Consider the following 7,407-nt stretch of genomic DNA (forward strand, 5'->3'; position numbering starts at 1 on the left):
GGGCTCCAGGCTTGTCTCCCCACCACACACCCCACCCTCCCATCCCACCCTCTCCAGGGCTGGTGGGGCTCATCTGGCAGCCCCCAGCGGACAGATGAAAACAATCACCCTAACAGCCTACCAAGGGGATCTTTCAGAGGCCAGGCCCTGGCCAAGGAGGCTCATGTGGAGCTCATAGTCCCACGAACTCAGTCGTTCCCATTTTGCAGATGAGGAAACAGAGGCCTGACGTGGTGAGATAACTGGCCCAAGGAGACGGTGGAGTTGGGATTCAAACAGGTGTCGCTGAGCACCCAAAGTGGCTTACATACGAGCCTGACACTCGCTCATCACTCCCTGTTTTGCAGGCAGGGAAACTGAGGCCCAGGATAGGGAAGGAACACTCCCAAATGGCAGCTGGGGCTGAGGTACCTTGGGCGGGCCTCCTTCCACGGGTGGAAAATCCCGCAGGGGCAAAAGACAGCCCCAAATGAAAGAGGGACACTCTGTAATGTCCTCTCTGAAGTCAGGTGGTCCTGGATTCAAAAGCCTGCTCTCCTTTCTCTGAGCGAGGAGGCCTTGAGCAAGTCTCCACAGCCTTCACCCTGCTTGCAAAGTGGACGCAGCCGCGCCTTCCCCACCAGCCAGCTGTGAGATCCGGGGAGGTCGGGCCGCCACAGCGCTGAGCCTGGGCCTGACGCAGCAAGTCCTCCCCCATCTGTGCTCCCTGAGCCTGGGAGACAATCCCAGAGCCGTCCCTTGTTCATCGCGCAAATAGTAAATGCCAACTGTGTGCTCACCATGGTTTTAGTCCCAGGTAGCACCTAGGGCCAGGCCAAGGGAGCTCAGGGAAGGAAGCCTGAGCTGCCTGGCCTTTGAAGGACTGAGGGCGTAGGGGGTGGGGCATGGAAGAGATGGCTAAAGAGGGTACATTGGGCAGGGGACCAATGGCAGAGAGAGGCACAGAGGCAGGAAGTGGTTGGGCCACTGTGGGACAGGCAGGGAGTGTGGTGGGGACAGGAAGCCTGGAGAGGCAGGCTCTGGAAGAGGGGGGCTTGAAGGCCAGGACTTTATCCTGAAGGGTACGGGGAGTCAGGGAGGGTTCTGGAGCAGAAGGTGCTGGCTTTGAGAAGACAGATTGTGGTGTGTGCTATCAGGACCCACAGAAGGGATGGAGCCAGGAGATCTTCCTCTTTATACTTGTCCCGGGTCACAGATGGAGAAATGGAGGCCCAGGGAGGGAGGAGAAGGCAGGAGCCCTGGGTCCCTCAGAAGGAGAGAGATGGAGTGTGTCTGTCTCTGGAGAAGCTGACATGGGGCGGGGAGTGTGGTCTGGCTCCTTGGGTGCGGATTGGGGGAGGGTTTCTGGGTTTCTGGTGAGGCATAGGTATAGGGTCTTGGGCGACCGTCCACGCCCAGCAGGCAGGAAGGCTGTGATGGGGCAAACGGGTTCCCCCCGAGAGCGGCCGCTCCTCTGCCTGTTCCGGTGGGTGCAGAGACGGGGAGGTGGGCACCGGACGTGAGGTTTCCCCAGGCCCTCTGAACAGGGGTCTGTACCCCAGGGACAGTTAGTTAATCCGGCCCCAGGGGCTGAACTCCCCAGTGCACCAGGCTCCGCCCTAGGCGGCCACCTTATCAGCTCTGAATCCTCACAGCCACCCCTGGAGGCCAGTGACATCAAACCATTTGCGGAAGAGGAACCCAAGGCTCCCTGAAATTTGCGTGACCCCGAGCTGGGAAGCCGGGATCTCAGGGCTGCCTGGCTCCAAGCTCACCAACTCCTTCACAGAATGTGGAGAAGGCAGATGTCGCTGTGGGTGTCACAGAGTGATGGCCATCCCAGGCCATGGGAAGGACCCCAGGGGAGGCTCTCCCCAAACCTTCCTCCTTCTCCCTCTCCCCCACGCTGCACAACCCATCCCCACCCACTTTGTAAACAAGACCCACTGGATTTTCTAGAAAGCAGGAGAGGCTCCAGGCAGACACAAGGAAGGACTTACAGGAAACTTCAGAGAAAGAAAATCCTGTAGGCCGTTATGCGAGGGCCTGGAGGCCTGACCCCAGAGACTTCATGGAGGAAGGAAGAGATTGGGACCCCCCAGCAGTGGAGAGGAGGTCGCCCTGAAGTTCCCACAGCACTCTGGGCTTCCCCCACACCCTAGTCTGTGTGCGGTCAGGTTGTATAAGTCTCTGCACTTGACCTAAAGCCTCTTGAGGGGGGATGTTGATGCCTCTGCACTGTTGTGTCCCCTTTGGGCCTTCAGATATATTTACTGAAGTCCCCAGAAAGATAAGGCAAGGCCAGGGGCCTGGGAGGCATGGGAAACTGAGGTACGAAGTAGAAGAAGCCAGTCCTTAGACTGGGTTGCCGGTCCCTGGAAAGCTTCACGGTCATATGGTCTCACAGACCCAAGGTCTGTCTGTCATCTTCTGTCTGCCCCCAGATGTATTCTCCATCTTGATGGACACATCTACTGCCTCCTGTTCCCCATGGCCCTGCTCAAGGTCACGGAGAGGAAGGAGGAGGAGGAGGAGGAGGGAGTAGAAGTCATTCCTCGGACGCTTTCCCTGCGGGACCACTCTGCTGAAGGCCACAGCCCTGACCAGGCCCTCTCCAGGCCGAGGGTGGTCATGGCCACACCGCTGCCAGCCCTGGGTTCCGCCCCGTCCCTCGGGGCTTCCCTACACCCTGTCCACACCTGCGTAAACAGACCCTTCATTAAATTCTCAAACTGTCCCATTGGAGCGTGCCATCTGTTTCCTGCTGGGGCTCTGACTGATACAAATGCTTCCAGGTGCCGCCTACCCACACGCCAAAGAGACATGTGGCCAATGTCCAGGACGCTGTGCCTCGACCCTGCGATGGACAGGTGCCTAAATTCTGCTGCTTCCTCCTCCTGGCTGGCTGGGGACGCCGGAGCTGCAGGAAGGGATGGAGCACGTCTACCTTGGCCACTATCCACAGGAGGAGTTTTAGCCGATCCCCAGGGACCTCCCCCAGGCGGCCGTCTGTCTCCAGCATCGGCCGGGAGCCAGGGGCTATTGAGAACACCAGGGCCAAACCCACAAGCCCAAGGGAGAAAGTGGGTGCGCAGGAAAGAAAGCACGGGACTGGGGGGTCAGGTGTCCGGACTCTGTCTCCAGCGGCCTCAGGCAAGGCTTGTCTATGTTCTGGGTCTCAGTTTCTTCATCTGCACAATGAGAGGGCAACTTGCCGGCCTGGAGAAGCTTGAAGCCCAGGACAGGAGTCAGAATGGCTCCGCCATTAACAAACTTACCAGTAAGTGCCAACTTCCAGTCAGTCCCCTAATGGGCTGAGACTGTCATGTCTCCATTTTACAATGGAGGGGACGGAGATTCAAGTGTACAGGACAACAGGGCTGGGGCAAAGCAAATCTGGGCCTGTATTTCCTCCCTTAGCTTCCAGAACATTCCATCCTGGTATTCTTCCCACCTCCCTGGTCACCTTATCTGCCTCCTTACTGGTTCCTCCTCACCCTCCCATGTGTGGCCCCTGGGCTCCTTCCCTTCTCTGTTTACCCTCCCTCCAAGGTCAGGCTTTCCCAAACCTTTGGGACGGTGATGTTATGTCCCCGCACAAATCCTGGGACTCAGGCTCAAATACTTTCAGGGTTTTGTGAACATATGTATATATGCCCTTATGCTATGTATCCATCTTGTCCTGTTTTCTTTTAAATACTGAACACAAGCCACTCTATTGATTTCATTATCCACCAGCAGGTCTTGGCCATAAAATATGATGCCTTAGATCCCTGCCTGTCAAGTGCAGTCCTAATAGCTCCTGAGAGCTTCTCTCTGGCCCTGACCCAGACCTGCTGATGCAGAACCTGCATTTTATGAAGACCCACAGGGCCCTTGCGTGCACGTTAAGTTTGAGAAGGGCTGTTCTGGGTGCCCTCATCCAGACAAATGGCTTTAAGTACCATCTATATACTGATGGCTCCCCGCTTTCTGCTTCCAGCCAGAACTCTCCCCCAGGCTCCAGGCTCCTGGATGTCAAACAAGGAACAGCTCAGACTTCCCGCCTGAAGCAAGCGCTGCAGATCCTCTGCTCCTGCCTGTCTCCATCTTCAGAATGTGACAGATTCCCTCCCCCCTTTGCTCAAGCTTTGAGGTGAACCTTGACTCCCACACGCCTTGCCCAACCTTTAAGCAAATCTTGGCGGCATGCTCCCCCAAATTCCCAGTGTTTCTGGGGTTCCCACTGCCCGTCAGCTTCTGCCCTGGTCAGTACCGGAACCTCTTAGAATATTGGAGTCACCTCACGAAGCTCCCTTGCCTCCACCCTTACCCCGGCCCCTTCTGTACACAGTAAAGGGGGCCTGTTAAAGTGAAGCCAAATTCCATGCCTTCTGCTCAGCCCCTCAAATGGCCAGCGAGGCTTCCCCGTCCCTTCTCTGACCTCATCTTCTGCTCTTCTCCCCCTTGCTCCCCCCACTTCAGCCATGCTGGCCTCCCTTGCGTGGGCCAAGCACATGCCCACCTCAGGGCCTTTGCACTTGCTATTTCCACTACCTGAAACACTCTCCCCCTAGATAACCACAGGACTTGCTCCTCGTTCTTTAAGTCACAGATCAAACGTCGCATAGTCGGTGAGGACTTCCCTGACTGTTGCGTTTAAAATAGCCCCCTCCTCACACATCAGCAACTGGTCTCCATCTGACACCCTATATATTGTTTATTTTGTCTGTCTCCCGCTCTAGAACACAAGTTGCATGAGGGCGAGGGCCTTGCTCTGTTCGCTACCAAATGCCCATTGCTTCAAATAGCACCTGGCCCGTGGGAGGTGTTTGGTTAAACACTGATGCAGTAAATGAACGGGCTGTGCATACACTGTGATTCTAAGGCATCAGGATGTGGGTGCTGGAAGCATTCTGAGCCCAAAGACAGGGTCTCTGACACGGGGGAAGGACTCCCCAAGGGTACGTGGTGGTCACAAGAGTCAATGGTCCTGCCAGACCCTGGCAGAAGAGAGAAGTCCCTCAGAGTCTCCCTGTCATTCTCCAAGGACAGGTTGGCTTTTCTGATGAAACCCACTCCCCAAAGTCTGACAAACCCATGAGGACCACCGAGGAGGCAAAAGAATCCTACTGGGCCAGGATCCTAGAACCTCTAAGTTATAGGGCTCCGAATTCATAGAAAGAGAAGTTGAGGCCCACCCAGCACCCCATGAACCATGGAGGGCAACACAGGCCGGAGACCCTGCACCAGAACCCTAGGAAGAGGGAAGAAGCAGGAGAGGCGGGTGAGGGTCCAGCCCTGTGTCCCTGCTGTGCTGTGTGGCTTGGGACAAGTCACACAACCTCTCTGGGTCAGCTTCCCCAACAGGCCACACATGTGCAGTAGGGCTCTGGCCTCCCGCCCCTGCAAAGCCCCCCCACCGTGGAGCCGCCAGGCCTTCCTGTTTACTCGAGGCCCCTCTTGAGGCTGGGAGGCGGCAGCCTTGGCCTCCTCTGCTCCCCGCTTCCTTCCTCTCCCACTTCAGCGCGCCTCCGGCCAGGCCCTTAGGGCCCTTGAGGCCAAGACTTAGGGGCGCAGTCCAGGGGGGCATCTGAGGCCACCACCCGCGCGGAGCACTCTCTCTCCAAGACCCTGAGGCTCTGTCTGGCCATAATGTCCCGGCACTTTGGGACAAAGCTGTTGCCTGGAGCGCCCCTAGAGACTGAAGAGTGTGACCCTGGCCACCGTGTCTGGTCTGGATCCAATGCCACGCCCACCTCCCAACCCACACTAGCAGATGAGCGAGGCTCTCCCTCCGCTCCACCCCCAGGGTCCAGGCCTCTGCTCAGCAAGTTCTCCCTGAGCTACCCAAGTGTGGGCCACGGACCTGCAGCCCAGCCTCGCTGCCCAGACCAGACCAGCTGGAGCAGAATCAGCTTCTTAACCAGACCCTGGAGATGGGCGCGCCCATGAAGCCTGGGGGCACTGCAGTTCTGGCCCGCTGCCTGTGGTTGGAGTTTTTTTTTTTTTTAATGTTTATTTATCTTGCGAGAGAGAGAGAGAGAATCCCGAGCAGGCTCTGCACTGACAGCACAGAGCCTGACGCGGGGCTCGATCTCATGAACCACGAGATCATGACCTGAGCCAAAATCAAGAGACACTTAACCAACAGAGCCAGCCAGGCGCCCTCACCATCGCCTCTCCTCCCTGGTTTTAAAGTCCTTCCTGGGCCTCATCTCTTAGGTGTTATTGTCTCAGAGGCTGAGCCTGAAACTCTGATGCCTTTATAACTAACTTCCAGTTTACAAGAAATCTAGGGGCTGAAGGAGCAAGTTGGACGACACCAGCAGGAAGCAAAGGGCGAATCTGGAAGTTTCCAGCAGGACGACGGGTCCCTCCACAGGCCAGTGTCACCACCAGGTTAACAGAGACCCGACAGATACCGCAGCCGAGTGTCGCGCGTGGTCCTGGGTGGCACCCTGATTTGAACAAAGATGCATTTGGGGGATGGCTGGGGCAAACTGCATGTGGACTGCTTATTATTTATTGTGATATTAGTGTTAACTTAGTGTTGTTGAAACTCTGAGTTGTGGTGAGGTAGGAAGATGCCCTTGTTCTTTAGCGTCATACTTCAGGGGTGGAGTTTTTCTCATTGGTAATTTACTGTAAATGAGTAAAAAAGTAAAACAGTGATGAGGAAATATAGGGAAATGATAATTACTGTATGGTGTTCACTGTTTTATTTCCTCCAATTTTCAGTTTGTTTGCGATTTTTCATTAATGGGGCACCTGGGTGGCTCAGTCGGTTGAGCATCCGATTTCAGCTCAAGTCATGATCTCATGGTTTGTGAGCTTGAACCCCGCATCGGGTTCTGGCTGACAGCTCGGAGCCTGGAGCCTGCTTCCAATTCTGTGTGTGTGTCTCTCTCTGACGCTCCCCTGCTCATGCTCTTCCTCTCAAAAATAAATATTAAAAAACCAAACCAAACAACCAGAAAAGCCAAAACCAAACCAACAAACAAAAAAAAGTCCTCTTTCTGAGCCTCCCATTGTCCCTAGGGGAGAGACTAGATGCTTGGGTCGGCATTCAAGGCCCTGCAAATCTGGCCCCTCCGGGCTCGTCTCTTGCTACTGCACCTCACTCTCACCTGTTTCCACACAACAGGTGTCCTCTGTGACTCTGCAGAGCTGCTCTCTCTCCCCTTCCATGCCTGCTCATGGTGAAGTGAGCTCCTAGGAATCTTCAAGGCCCCACTCCAGAGCTCCAGCTCAAGGAACCGGCTGCCACCAGGGGCCCCCCTGTGCCCTCAGCTGCTAAAAACAAAACTGGTCTCGGTTTTGTAAGCTCCGGTTCCCTCCTGGTGCTGGGACGGGGTGGGGCACATCACAGCAGGTGGCGACTTATGAGCTCTGTCTTGCCCCCACCCCCCCCACCCCATCCCGCACACCCCCCTGGCCTGTGCTCTG

Source organism: Crocuta crocuta, unplaced genomic scaffold (assembly GCF_008692635.1).
Source record: "Crocuta crocuta isolate KB4526 unplaced genomic scaffold, BGI_CrCroc_1.0 scaffold35, whole genome shotgun sequence".
Classification (NCBI taxonomy): Eukaryota; Metazoa; Chordata; class Mammalia; order Carnivora; family Hyaenidae; genus Crocuta; species Crocuta crocuta.